Raw genomic sequence first — 21627 nt, 5'->3', positions numbered from 1 at the left:
AGACTCCATGGTTAGCCACAAAGCCTAACAGCGAGCTCTAGTCCGATTTCAGACTGAAGAGAAACATTAGCCATATTGTAACACATGAACAACCTATTCTTAAAAACATGTAGACTGTATAGATTAAAAAACGTCTAATTGTATGGCAATCGATCTTGGATCAACTAAATTTTTGCGTGGATAATTTTCTTAATTAGTTGTATAAGATGAATGACTTAGATTACCAAAATAAATATAAGTTAATCTGATAATAGATCAATTTTACGATAAAATTCAAATTCTTCAATTTTCTCAAATCTGAACACATACTACTATGGTACAAGAACATGAATACCAAATAGACTAGTTTAAATTGGTTAAATCTCAAATACCAAATACAGGGCATACCACATTAATATTTTTGGGTAGTTATTACGTAGTTTCGAGTATTATATGATATTACATATGTAGTGCTTTAAATTAATTATATATAGCTTAAAATTTTATAAGTTAGAAATTATAACTCACCTTTGTTAAGTAGTTCAGATATGGGAAATTATTCAATGTTCCCGGAGTACTACGTATCTATACTCCTTAACCAATCATCATTCAATATACCTCTCATGTTCACCAATCACCCAACAGAATATCCCACCTACCTACATTCTCCACCAATCACAATGTTATAGAATATTACGTGTCTATACTCCGGGATTACTGAATAATTACCCTTCAGGTATAAAAGACAATCTACTTAATATGTTTTGAATTTTTTATTAGCCGAATGTACCATGTTAAAAAAAATCACATGGTACTCTCAGAATATTTAATAATTTTCCAACATTTCTCAAGTTCACATAATCTCTCTTTTGTTTCTCGCTTAGGCCATCTTTGTTTAACCCCATAAATAAAATTTCATTAGATTAGTAATTCAATATAGATTTCACATAAATTATGTTACCGGATAAAAATGATATGGACTAAAAGTCCTTCTAATCCCATTATGGATGTGTTTAGTTCAAAAATTAGGAAAAGGATTTGGAAAGGAAAATTAAGAGGGAAAAGGGAAAGAAAAAAAAAAGTGTGAAATATATGTAAAATATAGTTATATTTCATTCATATGTCGCGTATGTTTTCTTTTTTCCTTTCTAAATCGATTCTAAATCCATGAATCAAACACAGCCTAAATCTCCCAAAATGGTATAATTATAATTCTCATGGGAGGATGCAAATCGCAATCCAATTCTATGAAATTGGAGGTGAAAAAATTAGTTTGCCTCACTTCAAAAAAAAATTAAAAAACAAAACAAAAGCACACCTTTTTTTTTATGTAATTTCAGAAACTTAATATCACCATATTAGTATATAATAAAAAGAAGGGTAAATTTCACTTTACCCCCTTATAATTTGAGTCATATGCAGTTTATCCCCTAACATTTAGAAATGGAATCTTATCCTTCTGTGACTTGTGGACTGAAGTGTACCCTTAGACCCATTAACGATTTAATTAAAAAAACTAAAATAGCCATTTTTGTCATTTGTTTGGAGGTAAAGTGCACTATAATCCCTTGTGATTTATTCCATACGTACAATTTATCCCCTTAAATTTTGAAAATGAGCATATAACCCCCTTATATATGCCATGTGTTTTGCACTTACTGTTAAGTTAGACGGAATTTTAACAGTGCACTTCAATTTGACAAACCACGTGGAGGTTATGTGATGATTTCCAAACATTATGGGGTAAATCACATATGACTCAAATCATATAAGATAAAGTGAAGTTTGTCCTAAAAACAATTATATTTGGCTGTTAAACACTACATATTTGATTTTCTTTTACCCATGCCCTAAAATTAAATTACCAAAAAGAAAAGAAAAAAAAAATTCATAATTCCATCTTCTTCCTTTTCCAGCTCTACCAGCATCACATCCAACTCCACCTATTAGGAAATCAGCAGTACTAGAAATCTAGGCACATAATATATAGATATAAATAAATAAATATATATATATATTAGATTACAGATTTTTCTAAGTCTGTTGAATGAATCCGACTTGATTACAATTTATACAGAATAAAGAAAAGTAATAATTGACTGATGGAAGCAGCTGGCAGCGCATGGGGTAAAGCAGATGTTGTCGGTTGCTTTCGGTTGATTGATTGAATAGTTGAGCGACTTTAAACAAAAGTTGACTGGGTGAATTGTGATGGTGAACAGTAAAAGTAAACAGTAACTTTTACTATTCATCACTTTTGGTAGAACATGTGAATAATGGAATCAATATAAATACAAATTGGTAGCTTTTCTCAAAAGAGTATTGATTGAAGCTAATTTGTATCTATATGGAATCCAATGTTGATCAGACAAATGGATCTTGAGCATCTTGAAACTCGGGTCCTGAATACTGATTAGTTGATTCTTCAGAGGAATGGATCTGATGTGAACCATCTTCTGAACTGGTGGATTGGGCTTTAGCTTGATCCAAAAGTCGATGGGCTAACTGGATCATGTCTTCTTTGGATGATTGGGTTTTACCTTTGGACTTGCTTTTGGGCTCAACAGGAGGTGGAATGGGCTTCGCCTTGACTTTGGACTTTGCTTGAGACTTTGATTGGGCTGGCTGAGCAGCAACAGTTTTGGACTTGGACTTGGATGATTTGGGTTTGGAACCACTAGATGAGGGGCTTCCAAGGTTGACTGGAGGAAGACTGGGCTGACTTCCTTGAGTAACTGCAGCAGTTGGGTTCTGCTGGGCTTTAGCAAAAGCAGGAGTTGGAGCACATTGATCAGGTGGGAATTCGTCTTGAACAATTTCAAGAATTCTGGGAACATTATACTTGACCCACCATTTGACTGTATGTTGGCGGATGATGATGTTATCATCAATCCCATAGTGCCATTTAAATATCCAGGGAATTTTGTATTTAGCAATAAATATGAGTAATAAGGGAAATTGTCGTCGGTGAGTAGAAAATGGGTAATCAGAAGCAAAATAATGAATTATGTTACTAAGATCATCAGGGAGGATGTCTGAAATGGTGCCATAGTGAGTCCACCATCTCAGAAACCAAGTAGGTAACTCGGATTTGATTTTTTGATCAAATGAGATGAACCAAGAATGACTGAAAGTTTCATTTTGGTACAAGAAAATCTTGAACCAGGCATCAACATAGTCATGGTAATTATATTGAATAGAATGACCAGGTAAATCACGAAGCTGATTAGGATTACCCCATTCAGCCATGGAAACAATGTTGTGAATATAAATGGAATGATATAGGATCTTGTAAGCATAAGTGCGATCCTGGATTGGTTTAATCAAAATGGAATGGTGATTGATTAGAATATCCTTGTAGTAGGCGAGGGTTTTCTCTGGATGGGAAAGGGTGAAATGGCATCAAGAGCCAAAATGGAATTTAGCAATGTCATTGATGGTTTGATTTTTCGGGTGACTGGGTTCTTTGTAGAATAGGTTAGTAACATGTGAATTAGTGTATTCAGATCGGGATGGTTTAACAAGATTAATGGGGAATGGAGTAACTGAAACTGATTGACTAGATGTAAAAGGATCAGAAGCCAATGCAGATAATAATCAGGGCGATGAATGGTACCAAGAGTTTGGTAACGATTAACCATTTCGAGTGAATAAGATGGGGTAACTGACTCCAAAGGAGGAGGAACAATAAGTTGATTAGGTTTACTGGAGGATGAGGCCAAAGCCTTGGAGGGAGGCCTTGGACGAGACATCTGCTAGGAAAGAAATAATGGTTAGCAACCAGAAAGAAGATCTAAATAATCTTGATGGCGATGTAAACAATTGTAGTTGTGAGCAAGTAAATTGCGACGGGCTTGAAGTTGATGGTAATTGATATATTGGGCTCGTTTGGTAGTTGGTCGGGCTAATTTGAGGCGGTGAATACGGTAGGCGAGTTGTTTAATTTGGATTTTGAAATAGGTAATGCGGGATTTGTGGTAAGCAGTAAATGGTAGAGTCATTCCTTACCCCCCTGTAAAAATTCCCGGGTAAGAAAATCAGGAAGGGAATTTTGACAACCAGGTATATAGGTAATATCAAAATAAAAAATACTTAAAATAGCTTGCCATCGGGCAAAAATTTGTTTACTAGCAAGATTTTGAACATCTGTTTCAATAACAGATTTAGCAGATTTGCAATCAACACGCAGTAAGAATTTTTGATTTAAAATATCATCCTGAAATTTTTGAATACATAAAACAGTTGATAAAATTTCTTTTTTAATAGTACAGTAATTTAATTGTGCTTTAGTCCAGACACCAGAATGATAGCGAACAATTTGTTCAGAGGACTGAGGAGTAACTTTCTGAAGAAGAATGCCACCATAACCAATATCGGAAGCATCAGTTTGAATAATTTTGAATGAATTTTCAGTAGAAATACCAAGACAAGGAAGATACTTGACATATTGTTTGACTTGTTTAACAATAGAAGTATGAGCAGAAGACCAAGGGGGAGGATTATCCTTTAACCTATCAAATAGAGGTTGACAAGTTTTCCTAAGGTCTTTGTAGAATTCAGCAATGTAATTGAGGGATCCTAAGAACCTTTGCAATTGGGTTTTATCCAGAATTTCATCAGGGAATTTGGATGCAAACTCAATGGATCGACTAATGGGTAGAATAGTATTATGATGAATATCATATCCTAAGAATCGTACTTTATTTTGAAATAATTTAATTTTAGGAGCAGAAATGACAAGACCATGACTCTTGATTGTGTAAAAGAATGCAGTTAAATGTTTTCAGTGTTCAGTAATTGATTTTGAAAAAATTAATATGTCGTCAATGTAAACAATGGAAAAATGACTAAATGGGTTGAAGATGTCATTCATTATATGTTGAAATTCACTAGGAGCATTTTTTAAACCAAATGGCATGACATTCCATTCATATTGGCCAAAGGGTGTATTAAAGGCAGTTTATATCTATCTTTCGGATGAATTTGAATTTGCCAAAAACCACTTTTCAAATCAAATTTACTAAAGATAACAGCTTGACTAAGTCGTTTAATTAAATCTTTTTTATTAGGAATAGGATATCGAATCCATTCTAGAACATCATTTAAAGGTTTATAATTGATAACTAAACGGGGAACACCGCGTTCTAATTCAGCATTTTTATTAACATAAAAAGCAGAGCAAGACCATGGTGATTTACTAGGACGAATGATTTGGTTGTGTAATAAGTCATTAATTTCTGTTTTACATAGTTCAAGTAATTCATGATTCATTTGAATTGGTCGAGATTTAGTAGGAATATGTCGTTCATCAAAATTTTTAATATAAGGTAGAGTGACTACATGTTTTTTCCTATGCCAAAATGTAGTAGGTAAAGTAGAACAAACAGTTGATTCAAGCTTTAATTTGAAATCATTGATTTGAGAAATAAGAATTGGATCAGTTAATTGTTGGTCAATGCGTTTATGATTTATTTCTTCTTTAAGAAAATTTATATGCCGAGTTAGGCGGTTAATTTGATGGGAAATAGAACAATCTTTTAATTGATTTAAGTGTAATAGTTCAGGAGGGGATAAAAATTGAAATGTAACAGGTTGGCCTAAAACATGTGTAGTGATACCTGTACTAGATGTAGTAAATGGATATAGTAAATATATAAATGGGGAACCTAAAATAATTTTATCAGTCATGTTTGTTACTAAAACAAAAGAGGTTTTAAAACAAACATTATCTTGACAAACATGAACTTTAGGTAATTTATATTTGATATGCATTCTAGTACCATTAGCAGAAGTTAATTTCTCTTGACATTTTTCATAATATGTAGTAGGAAGTAAACCTTCTTGTATACAATTTAAATCAGCACCTGTATCAATTAAAGCAATTAATTCTAATTCAAAATTATTGACAATTATTTTAATTTTAGAATACCATTTTTGAATGTAAAGTTTATTAATTAGACTTAACCGTTTTTCTTCAGGATTGTTGGATTGAGAGTGGTGTGAGCGGTTGTCAAATATCAAATTATCAGGATTAGTAGGATCAAATTCATGTTCAGATTCATGTGGGGATTCGTGCTCATTAGTTTGGAAATTATCTAAACTTTTATCAAGTTTTAAAGCAATAATTTCATCTTCGAGTGTTTTATCTTTACATTGCAATTCTTTGATTGTTTGTTTAATCTGATTGATCTCGTGTTGTAAATCTTGTAACGTAACTTCTTTTTGTTTATTTTTAAATCGTTCTAAAGTTTTGGTTAAACTTATTATAGGTTTATGAAACTTTGGTTTAGTATCGGAATGGATTAATAAATATTTTAATTTGTCAGTATATTTTTGTTTTAATTTGGGATCGTCTAATTTACTAATAAGGTCAATAAGAGCAGATTCTTCTTGAGTATTTTTAGTAAGGACAGTAATTTGTTTAACTGGTTTACAACAAACATCATTACATCCTATGTTAACATTGTTATCAGAATCATCACTGGGTAATTGGTAATCGGATGAAGTATCAGGATGATCAGAAGAAGAGGAACTACTAATAGATTGATTTAGGTGAAAGATTTCATATAATTGATTTTTGGAATTATCATCAATTTGAAGTTGGTTAACTTTATCTTTTAATTTTTGTTTTTCTTTACATTTATTTGAATAATGACCTTTTTTACCACAATTATAACAAGTAACATCCTTGGTAGATTTAGATTTTGGATGTGATTTAGATTTGTAATATTTCTTTTTAGGCGTGGTATAAAATTTATCATTGGATTTGGAAGGTGAATAATTCTTTTTATATTTAGTAGAATATTTATATGATGATTTATGTTTATGTTTATGTGATTTTCTACAAGAGGGTGCAACAGGTGGTAAACCATATTGTTCACAGAAATTGCCTAATTCATATTTGGCTTTATGTTTATCTTTATTAGCTTTTTGAGTAAGTTTGAGATCAATACACATTTTTAGTCCTTCTTTTTGAATAGTGCTAATTATATCACCATATGTTAAATTATCATATTCAATAACACCAGTAGGTTGACTAAGAACATCTCTGATTTTGTGAGCAAATAAGCTAGGTAATCCATTAATAAATTTTTCTTTCCAGAATGATTTGGTACAGTCTTCTCTTAGCATAACACGAGAGGTAAATACATCCTTATACCATCTAAAATCACTGAGGGTTGGACAGTTAAGATTACTGAGTTGATCATGGATACGGGAGTATATATTTGTAGGAGTACCAATAAAATGGCGGACTATGGTATAGATTAATTGATTAATGTTGTTAGGGTGACAACATCCTATGGATTCATCAAAGATAGGTAGACCATTTTCATCAGTTTGGTTAGCATATATGATTGAGTCACGTTGTTCTTCACTAAGGTATTTTTCCCACCAGGATTTGATCATGCCAGTGAAACCGGAGGTAATTAAGGAAACAATTTCTGGTTGGGAATATTGGGGATAATTGCTGAGAAAACTATTTGCTACCATAGATAAATGATTTAGTTTTTGAAGGATCTGATCTTCACTGAGACCATCAATATTCCATTCATATAATTTTTTAGCAGAAACAGAAAATTGATTACTAAGATTAGTTTCTTCAAATTGGAGATCAGGTGGAGTAGGTCGAGAATACCAGTTTTTGGTAGTTTGAGGATTAACTTTGGGATAATGAATTTTATTAAGATGAGAAGATTGAAATTGTTGAGCTAATTGATTTATTTCATTATCAGTAGTGTCAGTTTCAGATTGATCGAAAACAGTGTTGGTAATAGGTTGTTGATTTAAAACAGTAATACCTTTATCTTTGGAGGTAGAAGTATCAGAGGGAGTTAATTTAGTAAATAATTGTTCAATAGCTTGGACAGTTGATTGATCATTAGTAACCAGGCTAGTTCTTTTGGAGCGATGACTAGGAAGATTAAGTAGAGGTTGATCTAAGGGTTTAATAGTTTTTGTAGATTGGCCATCTAAATTAGTTTCTAGTTTATCTAATTGTTTACCAATCGTTTTTAGACATTGATTTGTATAATTATTTTGTTCAATAACCTTCTTGATTTCGGGGTCAGTGCCAGGTAATTTAAAAGGAGAGGCTGGAACTTCAGAACCTTGGTGATCAATAATTATATTTTCTAATGGAGGATGATTAGAACTAACAGAGGTAGTAGGAGAAGTTTTCCATTTATGTTTTGTAATTGTGTTGATCTTTTTGTAATATTGATCCATATAATCAAAGAAAGATAATTCAAAACCATATTGAACCATAAAATCATACCATTTTCGGGTTATTCGGGATTGTTGGACAGAATCATATTTAGCACGATAAGCATGTCTTTTAATTCTATTTTCTTTGGATCTAAAGTCAATAAGTAATTTATCTAAATCGGGAGTAAAATCTTTTTTGATTGTCATAAGTTGAGGATTGACTGGTGGTATAAATTCTTCGAAATCAGTTTGGGTTGGAGAAGTATTTGAAGCTATTTCTTCTTCTGGAAAATGTGTGGTAGTAGTATAAACAGGTTTACTTATTTGAGAAGTTGTAGAATTATCAATCCCTTTTAGCTTATTTTGGGAAGATTGGTTGGTTGGACCAAGATGTATTTGACTATTTTTGCGAAATAAAGGAGTATTAAAGATTTCATCATCAGTTGTAATTTCGATAGGGACACTAGAGGTACTATGTCGAGAAGATTGACTTCGATTAAATTTAATTCCAACAGAACCATCATTAAATTGTTGAATATTTTGAATATCTTGGATAGAGGATTGTTGTTGAGTATGTTTGTAATTTTCATTGATAGTAATCCATTGTTCAGGTAAATCTATATTTTGCCATTCAATCATTTGGGGAATATTAATATTGGATTCGCCACAACTACTACTTTGGATTAATAAAGTTTTATCTTTAGGGCTTTTATGTAAAGCATGAACATTTAAATTAGTTTGCATACATTTATAATGAACACGATAAATTAAAGCAATATTATGAGCTTTTTCTAACATTTCAGTGTATGAACCATGTAGTTGAATATTTAATGTTAAAGCTTTGAGTATATGTGGATCACGTAAACTGAGTGTAAAATCAGGAAAACAGTTGAAATGTACGGGTCCTTTGTGAAGACCGGTTTCCATCATACCCATTAAACTATCATTGTAATTAAGAAAACGAGCGTCGCGTAAACATAATAAAACAGAGGTATTTTTATCAACTATAGTTAATGGATTGACATCAACTTGAATTAAACCAATATGCATAAAATTATAACCATTATCTAAATGTCGTTTAATTAATTTTGAATCAAATAATTGACAGGTTTGTAGTGGTTTTTCTAAAGCATAGACTTGTTCAATAGTTTTAACATGGAGAGTGACTTTGAAAACATTTTGTAAAAAAGTTGTTTTATAGATTTCTTTAATTGGCAGTTTAGGTATATTCCATCCAGCATTAAATTTATCATTTTGTATTTCAACATCTTTTTCATTAATTACTAATCCTTGATTAGGTATTGAGGGCAAAGTTGTTGACCTAGAACTTACTGATGAGTTACTTCTAAATAATCGACTCATTGTTATGGTTAATTAATCAGTTTTACAGATATCTTAATACATACCCTATTCTTGTCAGTTTTACAGCATACCTAGTATACATACATACCCTATTCGGAAGACCCCTAAGTCCAACACGGCCTAATTCTAAGGACTTACTTAGGACAGGGACGAAAGTGGGTGACTTAAACTAGGTGGATATAACAGACTGATCTTGTGGGTGATTATATATATAATTGTATTTGTATTCATTACGGCTACTCGCAAATTTGATTGGGTTGAGTTGGGTGGCCTTCCATCTGAACTTAGGCAAATTAAAAAAAAATCAATTCAAATATGTTCGCTTAGTTAGCGGATATGAATTAAGCAGGTTAACGGGTGGATGAGGATCGATTTGGCCGTTTAGACTTTATTATTTTATGCTTTTTTTAAAAAATTATTTTAGAGTAATTTTGTACTAGTTTGAACCTTATTTAAGTCCAAAATTTTTTATTCTTTATTTTTTATAATTGAAATAAAGGTCAAACTTTCATAGCTCATTAATAGCTAATATTATTATTAAATAAAATCTTCTTTTTTTAAATATATAAAGCATAGAAACGTAATATCATTTTCTTAAGGGCGTTGGAGGATCAGGTTGGGTCGAGTAACCTCTCATTCATCATCTGTTCAAACATAGGCAGATTTGAAAACATTTCATCCTCATCTACCTGCTCAAGCTATCGAAACAGCTTAAAAGCACGAGTGTGTTGAGTCGAGTTAATCGGTTTTGACAAATCAATCGAGTCTATGAGTGTGTGAGTGATTTTCCGATCACACTGCCCAACTCAGTATTCAGCTGGAGAGCACTGGCAGAATAGATGACACCTAGCTGACCTGCAACAGAAAGAGAAGATTCTAGCGGTGGTTCGTCCACCCGGGGGCACTCCGACGATCAAGTCAGTATATCTCTCAAAGATAATCAATAGTGTTAAACTCACTGGACAAAATATAAATTGCGTACCTTAGACCCATCAGGGGTGCCTCTCTTTTATAGTTAACTCAATCCTAGTCCCACTAGAAGCCTAACTTCAATGGACTCTTGCTCAGTGTTTAACCTGAACTCTCTAAGAGATAAAGATAAACTCCCAAAGAGCTTTATCCTTATCCAGGCTGAGTTCCCTCCTCATTTTAGGACTCTTGTCCCTTCTCCGCATATCTCGGATTCCAATATCTTCAGAGATAACCTCGGCGTCATGTCCTGGACATGTGGCACCTCGGCTGACACGTCGGCATCACCTTGGCCACGTGTTGGGACTCAAAAAATATATCCCCACAACTGCCCCTTAGGTTCTATTACCTCGGCATCCTGAGGTGATGGAACCTATATCGGTACTTCCTGCCAGTACATCAACGTAAGCCGAGATCATCATCATAGGCCGATAAGTCTTCTTAAAGATTAAGAATCCCAAAGGGCTTCTTCACGCGTATAAGCTGTTATACGTAACAACTCAACCGTTTAAGCCATGTGCCTTCCCCTCACTGGATCGTACTTTTTACGCGCTTGTAAGTCGTCTTAAGCCTGTGTGCGCCGTCTGACAAATTCGTTTTTCTAGGCTCATCAATTCTGTGTTGCCGCCGTTTTAGGTTTTTAACAAAACTTTTCCCCCTTTTCGTCTTTTCACTTTACATTGTCTCTATTCAAACTCTTTCTCTCTCTTGCCTTCTCTAATCTTCTATTGTTCCAAACTCTGAAGCTCTACTACCACCGCTGTTTCACCTCTTCCGGCGAGGCTCTTTTTCCACTACCGCCGTTTGTCTGACTTCAGCGATCTCAACATCGGCTTTTTCCCTCTGGTATGTCATCGTTCCTTCTGGTTTTTAGTTCTTGTTACGCTCCAAGAAATTATTAGTCGTCATTGCTGTTTTACTCAAGTTTTTGACTTATGAATCTTACCTTTCACACACTCTGTCACAGTGTTCTTGGTAGTTCACCCTTGTTCTTGATTCTGAAACACGTTTTTGTTTTTTGTTTTCTGTGTCTTTTCCATATTTCTACCTCCAATCTTGCTCCATTTTATTTAGGTTTGGGATTTGTTTGTAGAACCCTCGATTTTTTAGGAAAAATTGAAACTATTCCCACACATTCTGTGTATCTTCCAACTTTAGCCGAGGTCCATAAAAACCCTTTAGTGATACCACTTTCGAAATCCAACCTTTTCAGTTTAAGACGATATCATGGGTATGTGGAAACATAGAGTAGATACCCCGAGCAAATTAGATCACTTTAGGCGTGAGTTTCACATCCCTGCCGACGTCCATCTGAGGTTGACTGGGGATGACGACTCTATCATGCCCGATGTAAACCTCATGCCTTTCCTAATAGTAACGTTTATTGAGTATGGACTTAGGTTTCCACTTGACCCTTTCTTCCGTGAAGTCCTCCACTTCTATAGGTTGAACCCAATGCAACTTGCAATCAATTCGTACCGAGTTATTAATGGTACCATAGCCTTAGCCAAACAAGAGAATGCTAGGATTACTCTTGCCGACTTCCAGTTCTGTTATACCATGTGTCGCCTGAAATCAAAAAAAGGCCATATCTATTACCTCAAACCGAGGTCTACAGAATACAAAATTGTTGCCGACCTCCCTAACTCCAACAAGGGAGCGGGGGATGACTACTTCATCGTTTCGGGTAATTGGGAGTTTCAGCCAAACGATGACCTCCATCTTTATCCCCTATGTCGTATAATTTTCAGGGAAAGAGCTGGTAAGGGCCACCCTTCACAAATTTTTTTGCTTTCTTGCATAAAGTTTTCAACATTCTGCTCTAATGTTTACGCTTTTTCTTTTTTGCAGTTCTCCCTTAGCCACCAAAGGGCTTCCGTCGGTCTTTCTTTCCCAGCAAAGACTTGAAGAAACCTTTGAATTTGCCAGTTCATAAGCGGAAGGCCCCTCTGCTTCTCACCTTCATCCCCGTGTATAAGTCGGCTCTTCCCGACATCCCAAAAAAAAAAAAAAAAGCCTTTCTCCACCTTCTGCCACAACTCCACAAGTCGCGTCCACATCTCGGACAGACCAAGGATCAACCTCTGATCTAGCTGAACAGCCGTCAACCTCGGCTCCATACTTGATCCCGATATCCCAACGACAACGCTGACGACAAACTGTTTTTGCTATTGAGATGGGCCATCAAAAAACTGTTGCAAAAGATCTCCTGGCCAGCATCCCATCAACCGTCGACGCTCCACCAGCGCAAACCCAGCCTCCACCAAAGTAAAAAAGAATTAAGAAGGCTCAACCAAAGGCCAAGGTGACTCAGGTTGACACTGAGGACACTTTGCCAATCTCCAAACTGGCTAAAAGTGACAAGTCCCAGCCTACCACGGAGAAGAGGCGTGCTGAGGCCCAACCATCCGATTCTCCGAAATCAAAGAGGCCGAGGTCATCCTCTGCAACCACCTCGGGGTCCAAAAAACATGATGCCCCCTGGGCCCCCAAAATCACATTGGAGGATAAACCAGTTATGGCTAGCGACAATGCCGACGACATCAATGTCGGCGTTGCACTTAACACTGCTCTGCTTCTTCCCGGCGATCTCAACAAGAACGCCGGGCTGAGCGAGTATGAAAACTATGCACTGATGCTCCATCACTCTATTCAGGTAAGTCCCTTCATTGGGAATTTTTCCTTTCTGTTTCTTCATTTACACACTTAGAATATTTTCTAATAACTTCTTTTTATTTTCAGACCATTCAGCACGCTCATTCCTTCTCAGTACAATCTTTCCAGAACCGAGAGAAGCTAACCGAGAAGAAGAGGGAGGTCTCCAGTCTATAAAAGACTAATAAAAATCTGCAATCAAAGATGAAAACTCTAGAGGATCAGGCCGAGGCTGCCATCAAGGCTCAAAATGACGTCGAAGAAAAGGCAGACTCCGCTGAGGCCATCAAGAAGGTGCTTGAGGCCGAGAAGAAAGACACCAAGGATAAAACGGCATAGGCCCAAAAATAATTGCAAGACGCTTTGGCCGCCAAAGAGGCCGAAATCAAGGCGGCCGACGAGAAGGGCTATAATGAGGGGGTGGCTGACGTCACAGCGGACTACGAAAAGTAGGTGAAGCAGGCATGCAACAGGGGTTTTACCCTTGGTTGGATGTCTCTTCTCAAAAAACTTGAAGTCCCCGAGGACTCGCCCCTTCGGAACGCCGATGTCATTCCTCTTCCATTCCCTCCAACTCCAACTCAATCCGATGACGACTCTGAATCTGAGGAGAAGGTTTTGGTGAGGAAGTCAAAAGATGTTACTGGGGCCAAGTCTCTTCCTCAAACTGAGAAAATCCTAGACTTGACTCAAGATGAGGAGGTTGAGGAGGTCCCCAAGGAAGCAACCCTTAAGAGGCATCTTTGGACGTGCCTCTTGCCGACAAGAGCCTTAATCAGACCCTTCAAGAGATTGATGCTAAACTTGCGGCCGTGAAGGTGGCCGAGATGTCCTCCCAGCAATCTTCCGAGATCCAGACCCAGCCTGCTGATGGTGCTGAGGAATCTTAGTCTTGATGTTTTTCTCTTCCTTTTTTGTACTTTGTTTCTCCTTTCAAAGTAATGTAAACTCTTTAAGTTGCCGATGTGCTTTTTCATGAATACAACTTCTTTCTTGATTGCTTGCATTGTTTGTCCTTCCTTTATTGTTTCTTGTATGTCTTTCATACTTAGAATAATTTTCATATCTTTAATACATACTTCTATCTTGTGCAACCTTCTCGGGGTAACATACCTCGGTTATGACGATTTACTTCGGCAAGTATCCAAATACTTTTCTTGGCATAACCTCGGTTTCAACTTGTAATTTTGTCTCAAATTTCAACAAGTGTTTGACATCACCTTGGTTTAACTTTAACCTGTAAACTTTTCTCAAGTTTCAACAAGTGTTAAACATTATCTCGGTTTAACTTCAACTTGTAAACTTTTCTCAAGTTTCAACAAGTGTTAAACATCATCTTGGTTTAACTTCAACTTGTAAACTTTTCTCAAGTTTCAACAAGTGTTTAAACATCATTTCGGTTTAACTTCAACTTGTAAACTTTTCTCAAGTTTCAACAAATGTTTAAACATCATATCGGTTTAACTTCAACTTGTAAACTTTTCTCAAGTTTCAACAAGTGTTAAACATCATTTCTTCTCTCTGCCCCCTAATGTGAACCTAAGTTCCTCTTGGGGTCTCATTATGCACGTGTTCTGAAACAACGTTATGTATCTTCATCAGTCACAAATATAAAAGAATTCTGCGAAAATCTTATTCATTACGTCGGCAAATAACAAGGAAAATTTAATAATAGAAAAGCTTTAGATTACAAGTATTCCAGGGTCTTGGCAACTTTTTGCCCTCACTATCTTCTAGCCGATATGCCCCGTTGCCCAATACCAAAGTGATTCTGTATGGTCCTTCCCAGTTTGGGCCAAGCTTGCCCTCCCTGGGATCCTTCTTGTTGCCGACGACTTTTCTCAGGACTAGGTCGCCAACTTGGAACTCCCTTGGGTTTACTCTTTTATTATAAGCTCTGACAAGCTGCTGCTGGTAGGCTACGAGCTGAATTGCAGCTTTCTCTCTTCTTTCTTCCTCTTCGGCTAGGCCCGAGCCGACAAGAAAGAAGCGTTCTTCATCCCCCTATTGGATGAGGATTTTCTTCAGTGTTTCTTCACTCTTTTCTGCCGGCTCCTTGCCGACATCCTCTAGGACCTCCACGTCCTCATCTTCAATCTCTGCCTTCTTTGGTTTTCGAATGTTGCAGGTGGATTTCATCGCTGCCATGGAGCAATTCTTTGCCTGCAGCTGATCTCCTTTGACCTCCTCAATCCCATACTCTGTTGGGAATCGTAATAGTTGATGCAAAGTTGAGGGAATAGCCCTCATTGCATACAACCATGGCCTTTCCAAAATGATGTTTTAAGGGGAGGGTGTGTCAATTACGGTGAACTCTATTTTTATCTTCCTAGTACCTGCCTGCACCTCCAAACTAGTTGTTCCCAATGGCCATGTCGGTGTTCCATTGAACCCGACCATTGGGCTATTGGACTGTTCCATATCATCTGGGTGAAGGCTAAGCTCCCTATAACATCGGACGTACATGATGTCATAAGAGCTGCCTCGGTCAATCAGGATGCACTTTACTTGGCATTCCCCAACCTGGAGGGATACTACCAAGGCATCATTATGCGGATGTTGCACCATCTCAAGGTCGGCTTCAGAAAAGGACACTACTGGTCCTTGGTACTCCTCTGCCCAATGTCTCTTCTTCCCGACTTGGTAGACATGCTGCAGATGTTTTACCTTCTAGGTCTCCCCCCGAATCTCGTTTTCATTAACCTTCGAGTGAATTACATTAATTACCCGAGGTCCTCCTGCTTGTGGTTGTTGTACTGGAGAAGGTGGAGCTGCTGTCGCCTGAGGCAATCTTGCCTATTCTTCCCTTGTTCTGGCCTCGTCGACAAGGTCTCTCAGATGGCCTTGCCTCACCAGGTCTTCCAAGTGTGTTTTCAGGGCTCTGCAGCCCTGAGTCATATGCCCGTTTTCATTGTGGTAAGCACAATGCCTGCCAAGGTTTCTTCCCATGAATTCTCCTGGTGCCCTTGCTGGTGTTCTAAAATAGGGTTGGTTCCGAATTTGATCCAGGACTTTGTGAATTGGGATTTGGAACACAATTGTCACTGCTTGTGTAGCCCTTAGTTCTGTCTCCTGCTTGCTGGATCCGTTGTTACCTCGGCCTCACTTCGGCGAGCCATTTCCTTTCTCCTGCTTTGTTTCCCTGGTCCCCGACATGTCTTCCTCGGCGCTGGCATACTTCTCGATTCTTGCCATGAGCTCTTCCATGCTTTTTGGCAATGTCTTTGCCAAAGACTTCCGTAGTGGACAGTTGTCTTTTAGGCCGTTCTTGAAAGACACGACCGCCACTTCTTGATTACACTTTGGTATTCGGTTGAATACCTCATAATATCTTTTTGCGTAGGCCATAAGGCCTTCATCCTTACTGATCTTTAAAGCCATCAATGCGTCGACCTACAAACGTCTCGGCCAAGCCTTCCTAAGTCTTCACGTTTCCCTTTGATAATTTGTGGAACCAATCTGATGCAATCTCCCCGAAGGATGAGGGGAACATTTGCAGAGCAGCGGCTCGTTCCCATTATACAACGCCATTGAGTTCAAGTATAATCCAACATGGAAATTGGGGTCTGACTTACCATCGTATATTTGGAACCTCGACATACTGAATCTCTTCGGTGCCTCAAACCTGTCCAACTCCACCGAGAATGGTGTCCTCGGCTTATCTAGTGAGGTTACCTCAGCGTCGACATTCTGTTGCTTCCTCTTGAGGTAATCCCTTAAGTTCTCCTTTGTCCGCTCAGGAGCTCGACTATCTCCTGCTTTCAGTCTTTTTGGTGCACTACTTTCAGCTTCGTGGTGAGTCCTCTTTGACCCTTCTTCATGAGTTGTGTCGAAACACAGCGCTTGCCCCTGAACATTCCGATGTCCTTTGGGTTCTGCCTCCTTTGTGCGATGCGTCCTCTGTGATTCTTCTCTTCTTGACTCTCTTCGTCCGACCTCCCTGGAAGGTCGGTGAGAGTATCTTTCGCTCCTGCTGTACTGAGGGGTTACGAGGATTGTTTCTGCCCTCCCTTCTGGGCATTGGCCGCTGGAATCGGCGTGTCCTGCAGTGGGAACGGTGGCTGCATGACATTATTTTGCATCATGAAATTGACGACCGACTGCAGGTCTGCCAATTTGTTTGCCATATCTTTTACCTCTTCATCCCTCCGTAGGCACCTATCCTTCCATACTTGGAGGTCGTCCTCGTTGTAGTACCCACTTCGATCTGGTTTCTTTGGTACGTCGCCAGTCTGGCCGACGTCTTTCACTCCGTGATTCTGGTCACGAGTTTCTGCGTTGCACTCGTCCCCTTCGATATCAAGGTCAATAGGTCTCCCACTCCCAGTAGGAGTGTCGTCCCCAATCTTTTCCTTCTGTCCGTTACTGGCCATCTATTCTTCTTTCTTTCCCACAGACAGTGCCAAATTGTGTGAGTGATTTTTCGATCACACTACCCAACTCAGTATTCAGCTGGAGAGCACTGGCAGAATAGATAACACATAGCTGACCTGCAACAGAAAGAGAAGATTCTGGCGGTGGTTCGTCCACCCGGGGGCACTCCGACGATCAAGTCAGTATATCTCTCAAAGATAATCAATAGTGTTAAACTCACTGGGCAAAATATAAATTGCGTACCTTAGACCCATCGGGGGTGCCTCTCTTTTATAGTTGACTCAATCCTAGTCCCACTAGAAGCCTAGCTTCAATGGACTCTTGCTAAGTGCTTATCCTGAACTCTCTAAGAGATAAAGATTAACTCCTTAAGAGCTTTATCCTTATCCAGGCTGAGTTCCCTCCTCATTTTAAGACTCTTGTCCCTTATCCGTTTATCTCGAATTCCGATATCTTCGAAGATAACCTCGGTCTTGCCAAGATCACCTCGGCGTCATGTCCAGGACATGTGGCACCTCGACTGACACGTCGGCGTCACCTTGGCCACATGTTGGGACTCAGAAAATATATCCCCACAATAAGTATCCCTAAATCTATAAATACAAAAATAAAAGTTAACATCTATCATAATATATCATTGTGGGTCAAATTATAAAACTTTTTTTTATAATGTTAATGTCTATCCTAATTAATGTATATATATATATATATATATCCTAATTATCCTAATTAATGTATATCATTGTTAATGTATATCATAAATTAGGAATTAGAGTTAGATTAGGATTGTATCACTCTCCTATATATAGGAGCTTTTGTATATGGTTATTCAATCCAATAATACTGATACATAATTTTCCCTTTCTTTCAACCATCCTAACAAGGTATCAGAGCGTAGTTCTTGAATCCTAAATCCTCTTTTCTCCTGCTTATTGCCCGTACACAGTGGCATTATAGCATCTCTTTTCTTTTTCATTAATACACCATTCTTTGTTCGACAACACCGTTTCGTCACTGCTCTATCATCATTTTTGACCAAAATTTTATAAATTTTTTACCACCGTGCTAGGAATTGTGCCCTGGTTCCAACGCCACCAGGCCCATTGCCACACACCTCCGTATGCGTTCTCACACGCTATTTTTGTAGTCGGCGCGTCTAGCCTTCCGCCGCCACTCTCCCACGAGCCAACACGAGCCCTTCTTGCTACCGTGTGTGCCTTTTCTGCTACCATGCACCCACGTGCACCGTCCTGCTACTGCGCACCCACATGCGCCGCTCCTACTACCATGCTCCCGCGTGCACTGTTCCTGCTACCGTGCACCCGTGTGCACCGTTTCTACTACTGTGTGCCGCGCATGCCTCTATCATTACCATGCACCACGCGCCTCTTTTGCTAACGTGTGCCACACACACTAACGTCATCCACTTATTGGTGACATCATCTGTGGCCTATTTGTCATTTACAGGTCCATTTTTTGGCTATTTTGGGCCAACTCAGTTGCTTTCTAGCTATTTTCAACGTTCCAGATTCACTGGACACTCTATTTCACCCAGTTCTACACCGACACTACTGGGCCCTGTTTGTGACTCATAGTTTGATCATTTCATAGATCATTCAGATAGTTCTTCTCTCTACAATGGCTCTTCTGGATCCTCTAGTCGACATAACTCTTCGATTTAGTTTGCCTTTGCTGTTGTTGCACCTGTCTCCTCTTCCACTCACACTGTTCATGATATTGAAACTATTATGCAAAAAGTTATTTCCACTTCTGGTACACCTTCTACTGTTATCTCTATCAGCCCAGGTACCTCTTCATGGTATTTTGATTTAGCTTGTTGCAACCATATGACCTATGCCCTACACTGTTTTCTTCCACTACATGTCCTTCTAATTTTCCTAGCATTCATACTGCTGATGGTTCTCAAATGCATGTTAGTCATGTAGGTCATCTTTCTACCTCTAATGTCTCTCTCTCTCTCACACGTATCTGATCCTTAATCTTACACTTAATCTTATCTCTGTTGTTCAACTCTGTGATCTTGGCCTCACCGTTCTATTTTCCCAAACTGGTTGTGTTGTGCAGAATCCGAAAACGGGACAAACCCTTGAGATAGGTCATAGACATGGACGTCTATATGAGCTCATTTACCTTTGCATTCCCTCCTCCAGTCCTTCCAATGTTGAGACTGCTGCTTCTGCTACTATTAGTTCCCCTCTTGCTTTATGGCATTCTCGGTTAGGTCATGTGTCTTTTGGTCGTTTGTGCTCTCTAGTTTCAAGTGGCCAGTTAGGTGATGTTTCAAATGATTAAGTAGACTGTCTATCTTGTGAACTTGCAAAATAGTCTGCCTTGCCATTTACTATAAATACCCTTTATGTCTCATGCACCTTTTGATCTCATATACTCTGATATTTGGGGGCCTTCACCTAATACCACTATAGGGGGATCTAAATACTTTGTTATATTTTTCGATGATTTCACTTGTTTTACCTAGTTATTTTTTATGAAATCTCGCTCTGAGTTACACTAAATATATTATGATTTTTCTCATATGGTCAAAACTCAGTTTTCCTCCACCATCAAAAATTTTCATGCTGATAATGCTCAGGAATACAAAGAAACTCATTTTTTGAAATTCCTTCGTCAAAATTGTACGCTTTCTCATTATTCTTGTCCTGGTACCTCCCAACAAAATGGTCGTGCTGAGTGCAAACATCGCCATATCTTAGACACTGTTGGTGCTCTTTTAATCTCTTCTTCTTGTCCTGAACGTTTTTTGGGAGAAGCGGCTCTCACAGTAGTCTATACTATCAACCGTGTTCATTCCCCTACCATCAACAATCAAACCCCATATGAGCGCCTGTATGGCACACCTCCTGCCTATATTGGTCTTCGTGTATTTAGATGTGCTTCTTTTGTTCTTCTTCAACCACATGAGCGTACCCAATTAGAACCTCGAACCCCTTTGTGTTGCTTCTTGGGGTATAGGATTGAAAATAAAGATTATCATTGTTGGGATCCTCTTTCTCATCACCTTCGTGTCTCTCATCATGTAGTATTTTGGGAACACAAAATGTTCTCCTCTACATCTAAGTTTCATTTGTCCACTCCTCTCACTACACCATTCTTCACAGATCTCTCTCTTCTGTTTGATAAGCTTGATACAGACACTATTTCTGACATGATGACTCTGGCCCATCCTGAGGATTCTGCTCCGCCTCCTGGTCTTGCTGCTCCACTTTTTGATCTTGAGCCAACTTCTATACCTGCTCCTACTCCATCTCCTAGTCCTATTATCATTCCTTCTCCCAGTAAGCCTCATACATCCCTTGATTCCACTACATTATCTTCTGCACCAAAGGTACCTTTTCGTCATTCTACTCTGGTAACACAACCTTCTATACTTCTCCGTGATTTCATTGTTGGTTCCACTGCTTTTTCTTCTCATGAACCTATTTCCTATCAAGAGGCTTGGTCTAACCCTCTTTGGCAGCAAGCTATGAGTGATGAACTACAAGCTTTAGATAAAACTCATACCTGGGATGTAGGTGACCTTCCACCTAGCAAGAGTGTTGTTAGTTATAAATGGGTTTACAAGATCAAAACCCACTTTGATGGTTCCATTGAGCGTTATAAAGCTCATCTTATTGCTCGAGGGTTTACTCAAAAATATGGGATTGCTTACGAGGAAACATTTGCTCATGTTGCTCATCTTACTTCAATTCGTAGCCTACTCACCGTTGATGCTACTCGTCATTGGAGTCTTTGTTAGATGGATGTCAAGAACGCCTTTCTCAATGGCGATCTCACTAAGAAAATTTATATGCAACCTCCTCTTGGTTCCTCAATTCTGTCCACCAAGGTCTGTAAACTCCATCGTGCTTTGTATGGTTTGAAACAAGCTCCCCATGCCTGGTTTGCCAAGTTTAGTTCTACCATTAGTGACTTTGAATTCTCTTCCAGTGCCTATGATTCTGCTCTGTTTATACGAAAGACAGAGCGTGGTGTTATTCTTCTTCTTCTCTATATTGACGATATGATCATCACCGGAGATGACACAGTAGGTATCTCTAGTCTCAA

Source organism: Camellia sinensis, chromosome 2 (genome assembly GCF_055761805.1).
Source record: "Camellia sinensis isolate YWXY chromosome 2, ASM5576180v1, whole genome shotgun sequence".
NCBI lineage: Eukaryota > Viridiplantae > Streptophyta > Magnoliopsida > Ericales > Theaceae > Camellia > Camellia sinensis.
This window is presented reverse-complemented; position numbering follows the sequence as displayed.